The sequence below is a fragment of the Phoca vitulina genome, unplaced genomic scaffold (assembly GCF_004348235.1).
Source record: "Phoca vitulina isolate PV1807 unplaced genomic scaffold, GSC_HSeal_1.0 scaffold40, whole genome shotgun sequence".
Lineage (NCBI taxonomy): Eukaryota > Metazoa > Chordata > Mammalia > Carnivora > Phocidae > Phoca > Phoca vitulina.
Window position 1 is genome coordinate 7655083 of NW_022589743.1, and position 20547 is coordinate 7675629.

Sequence of the window (20547 nt, forward strand, 5' to 3'; positions counted from 1 at the left end):
GAACTAAGGCCATATTTTTGTTTCTCATTTTATGTACTTCACTGGTAACATTTAGGTAGTATTTTTGAGGCTCCAACTAATTTTGCATGACTATCACTGTACTTGATATTTCACACATATATTTAACTCTTAGAGTGAATGAGAATAATTATGTATGTGGTAACAGATTTAGATTAAATAATGTGTAGGAAGCCTGTAGAGATACAGCTAGGATGTGATTCCAAGTCTAACTCAAAGCCAGGACCCTTATCCTTTACATCCTAATGACTTCCCCAAGATTCCTCTGCTAGCTAACACTGCTCCAGACATTAACAAAGAGCATCTCACTATAGTATTGCAAAGTCCCTCCTAGAACCACTTTATAGATGAGAAAACTGAGCTATCACAAGATGAAGAAATTTGCCTGAAGTCATGTAGCCACTAAGGGGTCGAGTCCTGATTCAAACCATTTATATCTGAATACAAAATCTATTCTTTTCCCACTTTACTATATATTCTTTTTATCTGGGAAATTCTCCCCTTAATCCTTCCCCCAATCAAAACTCTACCTATTCTCCAAGTCCCACCTAAATACTACTCCCCTGAGCTCCTTCCTCTGAACTCCAACAGAACTTACCAAATGTATGCTCATGATCGTTGCCTTGTATCATGATGAAATGTTTAAAAAAATACAAATAGGCTGGCTGTAATATATAGAATACTTGCACATACACTATCTCATTTAATCCTCCAATTTTTCTTCATTATCCCACCTTTACAGAACAGACTGAAGTGAGTTGCTCAGAAATTATACATCTGCTTTGTTGTCAAGTTTTGATTTGAACCCATCTAAAAGCATATGCCATTGCCCCTTGAACAACATGGGTGTGAAATGTGCAGGTTCACTTATACATTTTTTTTTTATAACTACAGTACAGTACTACAAGTATATTTTCTCTTCCTTATGATTTTCTTAATAACATTTTTTCTCTAGCTTACTTTATTGTAAGAATATAGTATATAATACATATAACATACAAAGTATGTGTTAGTTGGCTATTTATGTTATTATTAAGGCTTTCATTCATCAGTAGCTGTTAGTAGTTAAGTCTGGGGGGAGTCAAAAGTTATACACAGATTATCAACTGTGTGTGGGGTCAGTGCCCCTAACCCCCAAGTTTTTCAAGGGTCAACTGCTTATTTTTGCATTGGCAAAAATTAGGAATTAGATAATAAATTCCTATGCCCATGGTGATTCTTACCTCAAGAGTTTAGGAAATGAAGAGGAAGAAGGGACAGTGAAGAGAAAAGGTAAAAAGAAAACTAGGAAAGCATGATGACCTTGAAGCCAAATGAAGGAAATGTATCAAGAAGTATGTGGTGAGTTTAGCTCAAATGTAAAGTAGAATGAGGACTGATAATTGATCATTGGATTTGGCAATATGGAAGTCACTGCTGATCATCACCAGATTGCTTTTGGTGGAGGATGATAAATGCCTGTTTGAAATGGATTCAAGGGAGAAGGGAAAAGAGGATTTAAAGACAAGGACTCTAGTTAACAGCTGTCCAGAGAAGCAAATAATTGGAATGGTTGCCAGCATTGGAAGAGACATCATGGGAAGTTTGTTTGTTGGTTTTAAGATGGTATAAAAAAAACATGTTTATATTTTGAGGGAAATGATCCAGTAGGGAGCTATAATTTGAAAAAATAGAAGAGAACATGGCTGATACAATGTTCTGGATGATGCAAAGAGAAATGACATCAAGTATAAAAATGGGAGGATTGGCTTTAAATAGGAGCATAGTTAGTTCATATATGTTAACAGTCAAGAAGGGAGTATGTGGAAACAGATGGTAGAAGGAGGGTAGATACGCTGACAGGAGTCTATAGAAGTTGTCTTCAGGTGGCTTCAGTGTTCTCAGTGAGGTAAGGAAGCAAGGTCTTCAGATAAGTATGAAGTAGAGGTTGGGCAGGTTGGAGAAGAAAGGAGGAAGTATGAATGTTTTGTCTAAAAGATGAGAGGTTGAAGAGATTACCATCCTCACAACCAACACTCAGTAAGATGTTACTGTGCTAAGCATTCTACTGTCATATTTCATTTAATCTCCACATCTGTGGTGTGAGTTTATTACCACCAGTATTCCCATTTCACAGATGAGAGAATGGAGTCTCAGAGAAAATATAAAATTTACCCTAAGTCACATAGCTAGAAAATGATGATTTCAATATTTAAACCCATCCTATATGACTTGAAACATGACACATTTTATTCATTATATTACCTCTCCATGTTCCCTTGGTTATGCAAAGGTCTTAGAAGAATTTAAAAATATAAATTGACTATCTTTTTGTGTGTGTGACAGTATATATTTGCATTAACATCTGGTCATGTAACATTCTGAAAAATAAGCAAGAGAAGAAAACAGAAGAGTTCAAACACAAGTTCTTGAGTTCCTACTATTCCCTCTCTTAATATGGACACTAATGTTCCTTTTTTTTTTTTTTAATGTTGCAGATGATAAGGACTTGTATTATGGTAAGTTTCAAAGAGCTATACATTCTACTTCTAGATGCACAACCTAAGGTTGTATTTGATTTTTAGTAGCTGATAACTGTTTGAGTTTAATAGTTATGTCGATTAAGGATGTTTTCAGTAGCAAATAACTGAAGAATCAAACTAAATGTGGCTTTGAAAAGAGATATTTTTTCCCTCTTAGATAACAAAAGCAGTCTAAACATAGGTATTTCCTAGTATTGATTCAGTATCTACAAAATATCAGCCCCACATCTCTGATTCCCTTGGCTTTTTTCCCCCCTCGTGCTCAGAAGTTTAGTGCCACTTCCCCTGCTTGTGCCCTCTCTGTCAAATAAATAAAATCTTAAAAAAAAAAAAAAAAAGAATGGGTGTTGGGTTTGTCAACCAAAAATATCTACCTCATAGTTATTTTAATTTTCTAGATATATCATTTTTACATAAACTTCTGTTGAGATTAGGCCTCCCATCTTATGCATATACAATTTGATTATGGAGTAAAAACTGCAAAGCTCTGAATATATTTATTAAAAAATCATATTGAATTCTGACCAGTATTGTTACTTAATAAGTTTGAACCTTGATTAATTTTTCTTTTATGGTAATGACCCTTCCTACCTTTAGTATCACATGCAAGAATAATAGGTGCTTTTGAATCTCTATCAACATTACAAAACTGAGAGAGTCATAGTCATATGACACTAAAAAGGGAACCATCCAGAAAGGCAGACAAGATTGAGTAGAGAACATTGGAGTACAATAGTAGCACAGCTGTAGAGAAATAAAGATAAAAATAATGACCTAATTATGCAATTTTATCTTTTTAAAAATTTATACTTTTACTACTTGCATGATTACCCCTATTGGCTTCCAAATTAGACTGAAATAGATTTAGAAAATCTATTTGAATATGAATATGAACATATGAATGTTTTGTGTGTTGGGAAGAGGTGCAACGCAAAAACTAAGAAGGTAATACTATAATCATACACTAAAATTATTGAGTTATTGAGTGCTGACTCTGAGGCAGATGGATAGTTCTAAGTGCTTCATAAATATTAATACACTTGATCTTTACAAAAGTCCATAAAACCGGTGCTAGTAAGTCACCCCATTTTATAGACAAGACACAGAAATATTGATTAATTTGCTAAAGGTCATTCAATCAAGAAGAACAAAGTCAGGATTTAAACTCAGGAACTGTAGTTCCAGAGTCCATGTACTTAAGCTTTAGATGACGTTCCAACAAGAAGATGGTAGGTTAAGTCAAGGGAACTAATAACTTTAATACAAGTCTCAATAAGTTCTGGCAAAACAATATAACAAGAAGGATCGAAGTAAGAAGTAATAACAATGGCTCCATGAAGAGCACAACTTATAAAATGGGCCTTAAGGATAGATTTAATTGGTCAGCAAGAATGGTTTGAGGATAAAGTCGTCTAGGAAGAATAGACATCATAAGCAACTGAAAACTTGGGGGAAGGTTGGGTAGATTGAGGGCCCATCTTGATTTTCATGTTAGGGAAGTAGTAAGAGATAGAGCTCCCAAGGTCACCATGCGAACAGCAATGCACTTGGGATAACAGAGCTAAGTCTCCGTTCTGCTACTTATATATTAGATGACCTTGGTTAAGATGCTAATCTCTCTGGGCCTTAAACAGGCCTCAAAACGTCACCTAACACTGTTGTTTTGAGGGTTAAATGAGAGTGACATTTAATGTTCAAATTAATGTTAACTGAAACCCAATGTGCATGGAAAGTAGCTGGTGACCATATTGTGGAAAGATGTGAATATCATAGTGAGGGGATGCCACTAAAGATTTCCAAGGAGAATGAGAGAGTTGCATGACCAGAATTTTCTAGAACTTCATCTAAAGGCAGGTATAGGACAGACTCAAGTATGGGGAGAACAGGGGTGAAGGGCAGCAGAGAAGACTGAGAAACCAGTTCAGAGTTTATTAAAGTAGGTTGAGTTATAATGGACCCATATTCTAGTTCTGGCAGTTGGACTTGAAATAAAGAGACAGATTTCAGAAACACTACAGGAGTAGACAAAATTGTTTCACACTTGATTTAGGTGGAAAATAGAGAAAACAAACAAATTCAACCATGATTCGAAAACCTTAAGCCAAGGGAATAGGAGAATAGTCATGTCACCATCAATAAAAGAAAATCTTGATGAAGAAAAGTTCTTCTTGGGAAAGAACATGAGTTCAGTTCAAACAACTGGTGAGATATCCTGGCTAAGTTATCCTGCAAGCAGTTGAATATGTGCCTCTGGGGCATAGGAAAGAGATGGAGTATGTGGCAGACAGAATGATGGATCCTTAGTGATGTTCACATCCTAATCCCCAGAACCAGCAAAGAGGTTAGATTACATAGCAAAAGGAAATTACATTTAGAGATGTCACTGATAATCAGTTGACCTTAAAATGGGGAGATTATCCTGGATTATCTGGGTGGGCCCATGTAATCACAAAGGTCCTTCATGAAAAAGGAAGGTGGAAGAGAATGTTGGAATATTGTGATGAATAAAGGACTCGACCAGCTAATGCAGGTTTTGAAGGTGAGGAAGAGGGTGTCACAAGCCAAGGAGTATGGCCTCTTCAGAAGCTGGAAAGGGCAAAGAAAGGGATCTATTTCCTCAAGCCTTCAGAAAGGAACACAGTTGCTAACAGCTTGATTTTAGCCCAATGAGACCTGGATCAGATATCTAACCTATAGTACTGTAAGATCATAAATCTGGTTCTCTAAATGACTAAAGCTGCGGTCATTTTTTATAGTAACAATAGAGAGCTAAAAAAGAGTGATTTTGGAAATCAAAGTGGAGAAAATGAAATGAAATGGTAGGCGTTCTAACACTTGCCAAAAATGGTCCATGAAACAATTATGATTACAGTTTATCAAGAAAGCAGGAGCACTGGTAAGCCCTTCAAATGAGTGTACAGATTTCTTGTTCTTGGAATCATGCATGGACCCTCAGCACTGCGAGATAAAGAATTCCATCTGGCAAAGGAATAGACATTGATCAAACTCAGACATTTTAAATTAAGTAGCCACTGAAAGAATAGAAATAGAAAATGAAGAAAATTTTAAGCTCTTCCTCTCCAGCAACTGGGACTCTACTTTCTGAAAGCACCCAGCTTTCTAATCTCTCACAGCATTCACCATGGGCTGCATTTGTGTTCAACGGTGGGTGCTGGTCCAGGGTGCAGAATGAGAAGCACGACTGTTTGTGGCTTCATTGAATACAGGAAACAGCTCAGCAAATTGTACCTCCCTATTGACTCAGCTCCACTGAGGGTCATTTCTCAAGTTATTGCTGGTCACTGCCTAGATCATCTATTAAAGTGCCCCTTCAGTAGGGTATTAACTCCAGATGAGCATTGGTGGGAAAAGAAATATGGTATAGGAGGCAGGCATCCCTTTTCTTTATAGCCTAGATATTTTATTTTCTACAACACAAAGCTCTGTCAGGATGTCAAATTTCTCTAAGCAGTAGTAACAAAAGATATATTTAAAACTGTTTAATATGTTGTCCTCAAGGTTATAAGGAAAAATACAAAAATAAGTTAATTTATACAAGTTCTTTTATTAACAAATTCCAGGTCTTAGCCTTATTTTGCTTAGTTCTAGAAGGGCAACAGATTTCTCTTTTTCATACCAACACGGAATAAATCCCTACTCTACTTCAGTGACTCTCCCACCTACCACATTTCCAACATTCAGTCCCACCTCAGAGCATGGATGAGGCTCAGTGTAAAGCAAGACTAAGTTATGTGGCCAGTCCTTATGCCAGGGAAGACGTAGGAGAGGGCAGGGATCCAAGGCTTCAGCAAAAGAGCTCAGGGTAGATGTTAGCAAACCAAACTCTGCCACCTTTGAAGTGCAGATTGAGGATTCTTTCTGCTTATCCAATGGGTAAATATTTAATTAAACATAAAACATAAAAATAGTTCTTCTACAATATTCTCACTGACTGTGCAGTCTACTCCCAGAAAAATAAAAATTTTTATAAATGCTATAGATCCAGTCAGACCCCTGTTCACAATAGGAATCACAGTTTATAGTATTATCCAGAGAATTCTCAGTGCCCTCCCAACCCCAGGAAGCATGCATCTCCTTTTCTTGACCTCCTTATTAATCTTTGGAATCCGAGACTTGGCTTTGGGACCTATTGGGGTCAGAATGTGTATCCTCTGCTGAGGTTTACATAAATATTGGGCAAAAGTTTACAAATTAAATTTTTCTCTTCATAGGCCATATAATGTCTAATCAACAACCTTAAACTCATCTGACATTAAGAGAGGGTATTATGTGTGAATAAAGTGTATAATCTCTTAAATTCTGGGGTGAATATTCTTTCAGAAGGAAATAGGACGTGACAAACTTTTCCTGATGAGCAGGCTGCTTATTTTTCTGAAATCATGACAATAGCTGACCAGGAAGGAAGGTGCAGTGTGCAGGAAACATATCAAAGGATTGGAGTGCTGCTTCCAACTGCTTTTCCATCCTTATTGGAAAACCCTCATGAGCCTCAGTGAAGGGCGGATCCATGTAAGGCAACCCTTTTCTCTTCTTTACTCAGGTATGATTGCAATCAGTTTGGACACCAGGATTGTAGGTACGTGAGAACGAATGGTTCCCTGGTAGGAACACTGCAACACAGGCCCAAACTGGCAGCTCTGATGTGATCTACTACAGGCAGCAACCACCTTGTAGGGCTGTAGTTCTGAGTATGGAACATCTGGAGCCACACTTTAATTGGTGGCTGTCATAGCTGCACAGCTGTTTGGAACATTTCTGGCTAGGTTAACCATGGCGGCAACGATGCTTCTCTGAAAGTGGCACTAGAGAGGCCAATACATGAGTATCAACACGGTTGACTTAGAAAGTCACATTGTATACTTCCTTACTGAGCCTCATTAAAAAACAAACAAACAAAAGCACACATACACAAAGAGAATAAAGCTAATAAGAATCTCAACTCATCAATCTATAGGCATGTCTGAGTCCAGAAACATTAACAGATCATCTCCTGAAATGTATAACCAAGCCACTCAAAATGGGGGTGTATCACTGTTTTGAGTTTCAGGAAACTCTCTTACTGTGGAAATATGAGGCAAAGTGCTATTTACCTTCTTCAACAAATGATATCTATCAGAGCATCCCTAAAGGACTGCGTGTGACTTGGAATATAGAAAAAAAAAAAAGTAGTAAGTTCCATAGAAAAGACTAGAACCTCCACACTCTGGACTAAACAGAGAAACATATCTGTTCTTTTCCTCTATGCATAATGAATGATCTGGGTTCTAAAAGTGTTGAGAAAGCTCTGGGCCTAGAGACAAGTAACAATTCCTACTCCGCTACGACATATTTGGAGATCTTGGACAAATCACTTTGGTTCTCTAAACCTCAGTTCCTGATCAGTAAAATGAAAGGATTGGACTAGATTATTTCTGGAGTCTTTTGCATCTCTCATATATTCTGTACAGACCTGACTTTCTAAAAGCTACTTTTCTGGAATTCCTAGTTACAAAACAAACAACTCAAGAAGCCAGGAGAATAGTAAAGGAAAGTTCCAGAATAATGACCATAGAGCAGGGCCCAGAGAACACCTAATTAAGGTTGGACCATGTGACCAGAGGTCTCTAAGGAATATCTAGGCAAACTATCAAGCAATGCTTTGAGTGAAGGGAAAAAAATATTGATAATGAACAAAGCTGTTGAAACCTAAGGGAACAAAACAGCACCAACACCACAAATGAAATCAAATGGAAAAAATAGTGTAAAAAAATTTTTTTTTTAAGATTTTATTTATTTATTTGAGAGAGCAAGTGATCGAAAGAGAGAGCATGAGCGGGGGGTGGGGGAGAAAGGGAGAGGGAGAAGCAGACTTCCTGCTGAGCAGGGAGCCTGATGTGGGGCTTGATCCCAGGACCCTGGGATCATGACCTGAGCCGAAGGCAGACACTTAATCAACTGAGCCACCCAGGCGCCAAGAGTGTAAAAATTTTTAACCTAGAAATGTGTTGATAGCATACTTTGTATCTGAACAAGAAACTACATTTACAATAACACAGACACTGCTTTTTGACACAACAAAGAAGCTAAAGATAACTATTCGAAAAACAGAAAAGGGAAATTTAGGATGGGAGGTTCAGAAAAGAGCTAAATGTTTATCCACATTTTCATAAACAGACTGCACATTCTAGATAATATCAAACTGATAGTATCTAAAACTGATAAATCAAGAAGTTACAGGATGGGTACATTATTTAGAATAAAATAGGGTTAATATAAGAATAAACAGCAAAATTGAACTCATAAAAGGATAAGAATCTGTTTGGGGAAGTAGGGCTGTGGGCTGGGGCAGTGAAATGTTATGACTCATTATAAAATGATTTGTCTTTTTATATATGATTTATATGTGACTTTTATATATGATCTGTCTCTTTATAAGATGAAAAAATAAGATTTAATCTGAAAGTAAATAAAAGCTTCTCTCTCAATATCAACAATGATTCCAAGTTAGAAATACTAACAGACTAATGATCAATTATGAAATTTGAGGTCTCTGGGAACAAATATTTGAAACATTAAGACCATCAAGGCTCTCTCATTACTCCATTCATGAAAAAGTCACATGTTCTCACTGTGCCCTTTCCTTGATCCTGTTCCCATGGCATTTGTCTTCCTTCCTGTCCTTTTCTGCCTATTCAATTCTTTCTACATTTTATTTATTTTTTATTTATTTATTTATTTTTTTAAAGATTTTATTTATTTATTTGACAGAGACAGAGATAGCGAGAGCAGGAACACAAGCAGTGGGAGTGGGAGAGGGAGAGCAGGCTTCCCGTCGAGGAGGGAGCCCGATGTGGGACTCGATCCCAGGACCTTGGGATCATGACCTGAGCCGAAGGCAGACGCTTAATGACTGAGCCACCCAGGCGCCCCTCTTTCTACATTTTAAAAAAAATAGCTAATAAAATATCTCATTTATAAAGCATTTTGGTTTTATCCACCCACCTCATTTAGTACTTTTAATAATGTTGACGTGGCATGATGAAATTTGCAAAGCTCTTTTCACATTACTCCTTTTATTCTTCATTTTGACCAGTCACTTACTTGTTAATGCAACACATTTACTGGGTTTCTACTCTAAGTCAGCTACCTTGACAAGAACTGCTGTTAACATGTCAACAAGACAGACAAGTTTCCTGGCCTCATAGAGCTTCATGTTTTCTGTGGGAGGCAAACAGAGAACATATGTGTTAAAGATAGTTGCTCGGTTTGCAGTTACTCAACCTTCTGAATGAGATGAAAAAAATTAAGCATAGTTTCAAGTTTAGATGGTAGAATTTTTCTCTGCAAATCTCACTCTTTCTGTAATGAATGTTGCAACTTAAAATACGTAATGAATCAAAAATTCAGCCATACAGCATGATTTATTAATCTCGTTTCCTTATGTAAAATAAGGTAGCTAGACTTAGTCTTCCTCTTCTGCTCTTTTCATCCCCAAACCACACAGCTAATCAACCAACAGCATTGAGCTGCCCCACTACCTCTGCTCTGACCGACAGGTTGGGGTAAGTATAGGGGACCCTTGAACAAAGAGGGGGTGAGGGGCACCAAGCATTCAAAAATCTGCATATAGCAGCGCCTGGTGGCTCACTTGGTTAAGCATCTGATTCTTGGTTTTGGTTCAGGTCATGATATCAGGGTCATGAGATGGAGCCCTGTAGTAGGCTCCACGCTGAGCTTGAGATTCGCCCTCTCTTTCTGCCCATCCCCCCACCCCTGCTAGTGCTCTCTCAAAAAAATAAATAAATAAAAATCTACATATAACTTTTGACTGTCTAAAAAGTGTAACTAATAGCCTGTTGATCAGTCTTACTGATAGCATGAACAGTTGATTAACACATATGTTGTATGTTACATGTATTATATATTTACTGTAGTCTTACAATAAAGTAAGTGGGAGAAAAGAAAATGTTGTTAAGAAAATCATAAGGAAGGGAAAATACATTTACAGTACTGTATTTACTCCCCACCTAAAAAACCACTGCAATGCACCCCTCTTAGAAGAAAACATGTTTCAATCCTGGAGCTGGGACTCAAATCCAGGTCATCCTACTCCAAAACCTGGGCTGATTCCATTCTGCTGTGAAACCTCATTTTCTCACTCACTGAACCCCAAGACTGTCAGTCTTTAAGGGCAATGGAAAGAGCTTCATGGCAAAATGCACCGTTTCCTGCATAGTTGCTCAATAAGTGTTTGTTGAAAGGAAATATCCACTATGGCCCCTTTCTGAGAGCACTATCTGTGAAATGGAAACTACCACTACTTCTTGCTATCCCATTGTCACTTAAATATATTTCATTTTTCTCAAAAACTATTCATACCATGCTAGGCAGACTGAAACTAAAAGTCATGCTCCCTATGCTAGGGCCATAAAATAAATAAGTCAGAAAGCAAGAAAAACAGTTTTTAAAATTCCTTTGGTTCTCCAGGGTTTACACAAAAATGAGACATGAATTATTTATCAGGGGAAATCCAAGTGGGCATTTGCTTTCCTACAGCAGCTGAGCCACAAACCTATAGTTAAGAGGAAGCCACGGAGATATGCCCAAACTTGACAAATAAGAGTGTTCCAGAGTAAAACTCTAAAATCCTAAAGAAAGAATACTGGAGGAAAAAAGGGCAATATGTAGAAATAAAGATATGTAATATTTTTTATGTCCAGTTTAATATGCATTTCATTCATGTGTTCATTCAACAAATATTAATTGAGTGCCTACTACAGAAAATGTGGCAGTGTTGAGGATTTAAATATATTACTAAATGTAAGAATGCTAAATGCATTATTGCCATGTTAATACAAAATGCTATGTTGCTAAATGTAAGAACTATAACCTAAGGGAAAAGTCATATTGAGAAACCTACAAAGGAAAGGATATTCTATTAAGTACCAAAAGTAAAAAAAAATAATAATAATAATTACCTGAACCTGAAGTATAATCTTTAATTTTCTGATTTTTAGAAATGGTTGATTTTTCTTTATAGCTTTATCGAAGTATAACTGGCATGCAAAAACTGCACAAATTTAACAAGTACAATGTGAGAAGTTGTGACATATGTCTACATCCCTGAAACCAACATTACAATAAGAATTCACTAGTGATGCCTCTGGGTCTGGAGTTTTCATGTTGTGAAGGTTTTTAACCACAAATTCAATTTCAAATATATATATATATTCAAGTTATCTTTATTTTTTCACCAGCTTTAGTAAGGTGTAATGACAAAATTGTAATGTATTTAAAATGTATGATGTAATAATTTGATATACACATATCTTATGAAAGGATTGTCACAATCAGTTTAATTAACATATCCATCACCTTACATAGTTACTTTTTCTTTGGTGAGAATGCTTAAGATTTACTCTCTCAGCAAATTTTAAGTATACAACAGAGTGTTATTAACTATAGTTATCATGCTGCACATTAGATCTTCAGAACTTATTCATCTTATAACTGAGAGTTTGTAGTCTTTGACCAACCTCTCCTCATTTTTTCCCACTCCCCAGCACCATTCTACCCTGTTTCGGAGTTCAACTTTTTTTTTTTTTTGTCTTTTGTTGTTTGGGTTTTTTGGGGTTTTGGGAGTTTGTTTTGTTTTGATTCCACATGTAAGTGACACCATATATTATCTGTCTCTGACTTATTTCACTTAGAATAATACCCTCCAGGTTGTTTGTGTCTTTCAAAGAATTTTCCCTTTCATCTAAGTTGTCAAACTTGTTAACATGAAGTTGTTTATAATATATCCCTAGAATTCTTTTAATATGTACAAAATCTGTAATGACATCACACTTTTCATTCCTAATATTTGGTAACTTGTGTTTTCTCTTATTTTTTTCCCCAATATATCTGATGAGAGGTTTATAAATGTTATTGGTCTTCTCAAAGAAACCCTTTTTAATTTCAATGATTTTTTTTTTTCTCGACTGTTTCTCTCTTTTTGGCTGCACTGATTTCTGTTCATATCTTCTTTCTATTGCTTATTTTGAGTTTAACTTGCCCTACATTTTCTGGAAGATGAGGTCATTTGAAACTTTTTTTTTTATAATAGAGGTACTTAGCTCTATAAATTTACTTCTAGATATTACTTTATCTGCATCTCACAAATTTTGATGTCTTATTTTCATTTTTGTTCACTTCAAAATACCCTCTAATTTCCTTCTGATTTCTTCTTTGACCCCTGGGTTATTTAGAAATGTGCTATTTACTTTCCAAATATTTGGGCATTTTCCCAATATATATTGGTTACTGATTTTCTAGTCACTGAACATGCTTTGTATGATTTAAATCCTTTTATTTTAGTTTAGTTTTTTTTTAAGATTTTTGTTTATTTGTTTGACAGAGAGAAAGTGCACAAGCAGAGGGAGAGGCAGTGGGAGAGGGAGAAGCAGGCTCCCCGCTGAGCAAGGAGCCTAATGAGGGGCTGGATCCCAGGGCCCTGGGATCATGACCTGAGCTGAAGGCAGACGCTTAACCGACTGAGCCACCCAGGAGCCCCTGATTTAAGTCCTTTTAAATGGAGACTCATTTTGTGGCTCAGAACATGGTCCATTTTGGTAAATGTTTCACATGTACTTGAAAAGTATGCATATTATTCTTTTGTTGAGTGGAGGTTTCAAATTTTTTTCTATTCTTTATGTGTTTCATTTTGGATAGTTTCTACTGATTTTTCTTCAAATTCATTAATCTTTCATCTACATGTTTAACATACTATGAATACCTTCAATGCATTTCTCACTTCGGCCATTATAATTTTAATTTTGGAAGTTTTATTAGGGTCTTTTTTATGTCTTCTATGTCTATTTAACAAGCTTAATCTCTTACCTTTTAGGACATAGAGAATAATATTATAATAACTATTTAAATGTCTTTGTCTACTAATTCTATCATCTGTGTTATTTCCATATATGTTTTTAAGCTTGAATTTTCTCATTATGTGCCTTATTTTCCTTCCTCTTTCCATGCCTGGACCCTTGTGACTGGATGACAAACATTGTGATTTTTATCTCTTGTGTGCTGGATATTTTATATTCCTATAAATATCCCTGGCTTTGCTCTGACACATGGTTAAGGTACATGGAATCAACGTGATTATTCCAAAGTTTGCTTTTAAAGATTTTCTTAGATGCCAACAGAAAAGCTTTTAGTGTAAGGCTACTTCTGCTTCACAATTAAGGAAAGAGCCCTCTGAAGTACTTTCCTCAATGCCACTGGGTTAATGAGAGCTTTACTCTGGCTGGTGAGAATAGGCAGATCATATGAACTCTGAGAACTGTTCCTTGTGTGTGTGTGTGTGTGTGTGTGTGTGCGCGCGCGCGCGTGCGCATGTGTGATTCTTTTTCCAGTCTTGGATAGTTTCATTGCATTTCATCACTGAGCAACTTTCGGCTGAGGACACTTCTGTAGAAGTCTGAAGCTTCCCATGCAGTTTTCATCGTTTCAATACACTATTTTGTGACCTTGAACTGCCTGGACCTCTGAACTCCCAAGTTCAGCCTCTTGAACTTAAGGAGACCCCATATTTTTCCCACATCCCCCCACCCTGTGCTGCTGCCTAGAAACTCTCCCAGGAAGTACCTGGGCAATTGTATTACTCACCTCGTTAATTTCTTCTCTGTCAGCTATCACTTTCCTGTGTCACCTGATATCCCATGTCAGAAAACCACTGCTGCATATATTTTGTCCAGATTTTTGATTGCTTGAGGTGGGCAGATAAATTGAGTCTCCATTATTCTATTTTAGCTAGAAGAAAAATGAAGATGCTTGATCATTTATTTTACAATTGGACCTCCTTGATCTAATTTGCAATTTACCTTATCATTTCATATTCTATACCTTATCATTTCATCTTCTATATACTTCAAAACAATTTTATTTTTCTTTTGCTTTTCAGAATGTTTTTTATTTTTGTAACACCATTGCAAGCAGGAATTTAGTCTTCAAGGAGCTGAGAGGTCTGTGGTTACATGAAATGCCATGTCTTAATGAGTTTGTTACAACATTCTCATGGTGTTCTCAAACTGTAACCATGAGGAACCATTTCAATGAACATCAAACTGTCATCAGTGATTAAAGTAACAGGAAATATTTGGTATGACATAGAGAAAATCCATGGGTTCATGAAAACTGGCATCCGGTGTTTTAGTAGCTCTGGTTATTTGAATTGGGTTTTTGTGATTAAAAAGAACATTCTTAAATTAACTAGAGTAATATAGGGATGATGGTTATTACAGCAATCAATATGGTAGACAGGATTCACATGGAAATCATCCAAGAAGAGATATAACACTGAACCTCATTAAAACAAACTAAATCCAGAACCTGGAATATGGTCTCAATGCCCTTTAATCTATGCTTTACTACTATTACTATCACCATTCCCTCTACTTTTTGTTGTTGTTGTCCCCTTTAGCCATCTTCTTGCTGCTTATTTCTCCATTAGCTAGCTTCATTGTCCTCTGTTCTGTACATGTGTTTCTCTATCTCAAGCTTCTGCTTACTCAGAGTACTTAGGCTAGGCTTCAGATGACATATACTCTAAGTTTCATCCTTGCTCTATGGATGGTTTCATTTCTACTCCCACCACTTCAAGCTACTTTATAATTCACAATAATTCACAATGGAAGTATACAAGAGTGAGAATCCCATGGACCTAACTCTTCTTTTGGCCCAAGACCATGCCGAAGTTAACAGTTTAGCCATGAGTTGGTTGTCCAGTGACCAAGTATACAAACACGTAAAGCTTCAAGATATGGTCACCCAGATAATCTTCTTAGTAAATATATAGGTGATAAAACTTTCTTTAAAGGCGCTGTGACCCTAGCAAGCACTGTGATTCACAGATCTGGTACAAGTATGGATAAAACAATCAGAGGGCAGAAGAAAAAACAATGGGTAGAATTTATAAGGAAATAGATTCTGGTTCAAAGAAATGACTATCTGAATAAAGTACTATTTGGGATGTTTTACTTGAAATCCAAACATGGCATAGGGTGAGATCTTTAGGTTTAACCTTGACATTTTGATTTTTAGATATTTCAGATTATATTAGAATCATCCCAAATCATTGGAATATTTTCCAACTTCCATAGAAGAAGCTTAAATGCTGACATTTCTGCAAAGACTACAATTTGGAGTGTGGATCGAAAAAAAAAAAAAAAACCTTAAAGGACAGGAATTCTAAACACTTATCAGTCTTTTCTACCTTATCAAGGTTAATTATTCAATATGACCAGAGGGCAGGATGAATCAATTCTAGACATTTTGCAAATAGCAAAGTCTCAGGATTATTCCTGTTCTGAAATTTAAATGTGAACTAAATGATTTTTTTCACCCTGTCAGCTTTTTTTTTTTGTAACTAGAAAAACTTCCAGAAAAGCATCTGACTGTAGTTGTCTCCTAATTGTCTCTTACTCACCTTCTGTTCTCTAGAAGGCATCACATTTTCATCAACGACATTTTTCCCCATAATTGTAATTGTCAGTCAACATCTACCTTCGTCAAATGTCTGAAATGATAGATAAGGGAAAAAGGTCTCATAAAATAGGGTAGTATCCTCTTAAATGCATAATATTATGATCTGTGAGATCAGTCATAAAACTAAATCTTTGGACTCTGAAGCCTCAACTGGATATACAGAAGAAAATTATTGAACATTTGGGATTTTTTTTTTTTTAATTTTTTTAAAGATTTTTATTTATATGACAGAGAGAGAGACACAGCGAGAGAGGGAACACAAGCAGAGGGAGTGGGAGAGGGAGAAGCAGGCTTCCCGCTGAGCAGGGAGCCCGATGCGGGGCTCCATCCCAGGACCCTGGGACCATGACCTGAGCCGAAGGCAGACGCTTAACGACTGAGCCACCCAGGTTCCCCACAAAACCCCACATTTGGGATTTTTTAAATGTAAAAGCTGTTTTTAAAGAGCTATCCAATAGGAAGAGGTGGCAAAATTGCAAGAAAAAAAAAAAAAAACCCTTTGTAGAGTAAGAATTTTAAAATAGCCTAATCGAGCACATCTTCAGGCAAATGTTTACAGAAATCCTCCTATGCTGAAAGAATTAATAAAATGAAAAAAATGAGTCTATATACTCTATTCCTCTAGGAGAAGAACAAATGTAATATCCAGGCATTGGCAGGTCATTAAATTAAAAGCAATTTTGATAGTTAACTATCCAGAAACAGAAATCTAAATTTGAAACACAGCTGTAATCACACTATGGAAAAATCTCTTAGTATTAAACACTTGGCAAAGTGGACAGGCTGACAATGTAGTAAAATCCTTTGCATTAAATTCAGTCTGTTAGCCCTGATGGAGATTCAGGCATCATTAGATTTTGGTGCATATTTCTGTTACCTTGCATTAAATAGAGGGCTATGCATTTATTTCACAGAATTGATTTCAGTGGTTACAGTTTTAACTCTGGTTTGTTGCTCTAAAAATTATCTAGTAATTTAATAACTTCCCATTGAGAAATTTAATTGTGAAGACTTCGGTTGTCATCATGAATTGTATTGACTTAAAGAGAGTATTATCCTTTTACAGGATTCTCCTTTGTGTAGGTGGAGAAACACATTGTATCATTGTACTAGTTCGGTCATTCATATGTAGATGTAATTATTCTTCCTACAGCCCTCAAAAGTTTTTGAGGAAAGCAGCAACAGGAAAATTTGTAAGAATAAATATAAGACAGGCTTTGTAAAAGTTCAATGGTAACTATGAAAAACTGTTCATATGTACACTATAAAAATAATACCCATTAAAATTTTTTAATTAGAGACACGTACTACTTTTTCCAACCTGGAATATTTTTTCTTCCCTTTTTTTTTAAAGATTTATTTATTTATTTGAGAGAGAGTGGGTGTGGAGGAGAGGAGGGGCAGAGGAAGAGAGACAGAGAAACTCAAGCAGGCTCCACTCTGAGCACAAAGCCCAATAACGGGCTCAGTCCCACAACCCTGAGATCAGACCTGAGCCAAAACCAAGAGTCAGATGCTTAACAGACTGCACCACCCAGGCACCCCTGGAATATTTTCTTTAAATTTGTATCAACTATCATTCTGGTTTCTCTCTTCTTACATGCAAACACCAACACAATTACCATAATTACCTTCAGCAGAATAACAACTTTTTCTCTATTATCATTCATAGCTTCTAAGTTGTTCTCAATTTTAATAAGAAATCAGAGACTAGCACCTAGGTAGGATAATTCTAATACATAACTTCCTAAAAGGTAATAACACACCTCTCATAAAAATGTAAAATGAACACATGTCAAAGATTATTTAACTCATTAGTTAATGGAGCACTGTTAAGCCTGGTTCAATAGAATTTAAGGGACTATTTAATAAAGGAATAGAGGATAAGATTGCTGGATAAGATATGAAACTGGTTCACGTACAATAGGTTAATAAACCGTAACCTTTGTGATTATCTATTCTACTGGAAAGAAATTATTTGCATCTCAACGCAACATAAATCTACAAGTTAATCTCTGCCCCTTAGGAGTTATAAAATAGCCCAGTCAATAGAAAGTCAATCAAAAGGACAAATTCAGCACCTGCTTTGAAAGAACACCCAAGAAGCTCTTTGGTCATTTCCAAATTTTCCTAACATTTTGACAGAGTCTTGAACATAGCTGACATGTGTTAAATGCAGGTGGAATTGGATGAATAGAAACCAGGTGGATCTGAAGTTTTTATACCATATTGTCGGCATATCACTGGCTAAACCAGTTCTGATTAAAGGCCATGTGATTGTTGTCAAGCAGGCTCGGCTAGACAAATAACAGGATCAAAGAGGTCAGCAGATGCAGAACAGAAGCATAACTGCTTTCTGAGCAAAGATGGGGAAACGGTGCTGGGTAACAGATAAATATCATTGCTCCTGTGAGATCTTGAAAACTTAAAAGAGCTGAAGGCATTTTGTAGGTTTCTGAGATTACAGAGCACTGTTTGCACTTAGCCAGATGAGGATACTCATATGAAATCTTTATAGATTGCGGCTTCTTTTTAAGTTGTATGTTGTGAGGCACAATTGATCAAAAGTTCAATTTTGAGCACAGGTTGCCTCAAAAATGTGTTTTGATTTATTTTCTGTCAGGATCATTTAGGTTTTTCCTTCTTATATTTGAATTTTGTAGTTTGCACCCTGAAACTCAATTTACCTTTCTCATTTGTAAAGGTAAGCCAAACATTAGCTTTTTAAACATTTTGTCATAAAAAAAAAAATAAAATTGGATAATTCTGTGCAGACTGTTTAAAACCTGCATTGTTTTCTTAAACATCTACTGTCAACTTTTTTTCCTACTACATGACTCCTTCCAGAGTTCAATCTTAGAGTCAACTTCTATGACATTTTTGGGGGATGAATTTCTATAAATATTTTTGAAATTCCATAACACGTTTGTAGGGTAAATCACTCTTTAATTTCTAAGTTAAATAATGAACTTTAGAACACTTGAAAAGGAATGCCAAGTTTTTATTCAGAAAATTTTTTTTTAATTTACTCTCTCATCAACAATGTATAAGAAGGCTTAATTCCTCCACACTTACTAATCCAGCTGTCAATTTGAAGGCTGAAAAGGGGTACTTAAATTTTGTTTTAAATTTTCCTATATTTGACCACCAGGATAAAACAATGTCCAAGTGATTATTGATTATAATATTATCTTGAGTAAGACACATTTCATTTGCCCTTTTAAAGTCAATTTTCTCTACTTTACCTCTCTGCCCTGTGCCCTGGGATGCTGCCCTTTACGGAATGCAACAATAGGCACCCTCTTCCTCCGCATCCAGCTGCATTTTCCTAATGGAAGGCACTGACAGAAGATGGGATGGTGGGAGTAATAGTAAGCATTTAATCCCAGTTGCCTTTCCCCAGTTTACCATGTACTGGATGTATCTTTCTAAGTACTGGAGGCTCTAGGTATGTCTCCTGGATCCCCTCTACCAAAATAGTGTATCCATCCCCCAGTTGCTTTATTGGTTGCTAAAAGCTGCCTCTTGTCTACAGAATTGGCCTTGGCCCAATGGGAGTTGCCTTGCCAAGGAAATTAGGCCTATTCCCGTAGGGGAAGCCAAAAGGTAATCACTTGACTTACATGGGATGCACAAGTTGTCCCCTCCTTCCCTCAGGTGGAATCAACTCTGTGGGGAAATTAGTACTCCAGACCTCCTCACAGGATCAAACTGAAGATTCTCTCCCGCTGAAACCATGTAATTGCTTAGGCTTTTCCTTCTTTGTTCTATTCTGCTTCCCTCACTTTCTCCTAAGAGCACTCTCTCAATAAATCAACTGCACAAGAATCTGTGCTTCAGCCTCTGCCTCTAAGAAACTAGACCTAATACAATTGGTACCAGGACTGTTCTTAAAGAGTGGACGCTAAAGACGAGTTGAATCTCCTGTAATGAGAGCCCCATTACTGGTAGTAGAAGTACCGAGGAGCCATGGCGTGCTCTGACTGTGCAATTTTTAAGATTTCACCTCTGGTGAAGGAGACTGGAAAAAGGTGAAAGGGAACGCACTATCTGAGGAGTATCTCTTGCATTTGAGAAGTACAGAGGAAAGAGTATAAAAACTGTGGTAGTGGATGTGTGTTACTAAGTACTATTGATTCACTGAAAGTACAAATGATAAGCTTGGATCTAGTAATCAGCCATGTAAAGTACAATGTGAGAGTCAGAAGGGCCTCTGGCTTAATTATAGAGATCCCCCATCTCCTGTAGTTGGAGGACAGACAGAACTGAAGATTAGGCACAGGATTTCATTATAAGAGGGGTAGATTCTCAGAGATGGCTATATTTTCAGCCTCGGTAAGTCTTCTATGCCAAAGCCAGGGCCCTAATAGGGAAGGGCTAAGGTAATGATATTGGGATGGGGATATATGGATAGATACACTTAAATCTGAATCCCCTGATAATTCTGTATCTACAGAAGGAACCCCTTTTGTTG

At 36.6% G+C, this 20547-nt stretch overlaps 1 long non-coding RNA gene across 1 annotated transcript in view; it reads right to left on the reverse strand.

Moving 5' to 3' along the window:
• The window catches only part of LOC116647304, a 71196-nt gene extending 55093 nt beyond the window's left edge, over positions 1 to 16103 (reverse strand). Inside the window, exons 1-2 of the long non-coding RNA XR_004302320.1 lie at positions 16015 to 16103; positions 14196 to 14339 (exon numbers count right to left, since the gene is read on the reverse strand). This is a non-coding gene — a long non-coding RNA (uncharacterized LOC116647304). The remainder of the gene's footprint in view (positions 1 to 14195; positions 14340 to 16014) is intronic.
• Positions 16104 to 20547: the final 4444 nt, after the last annotated feature.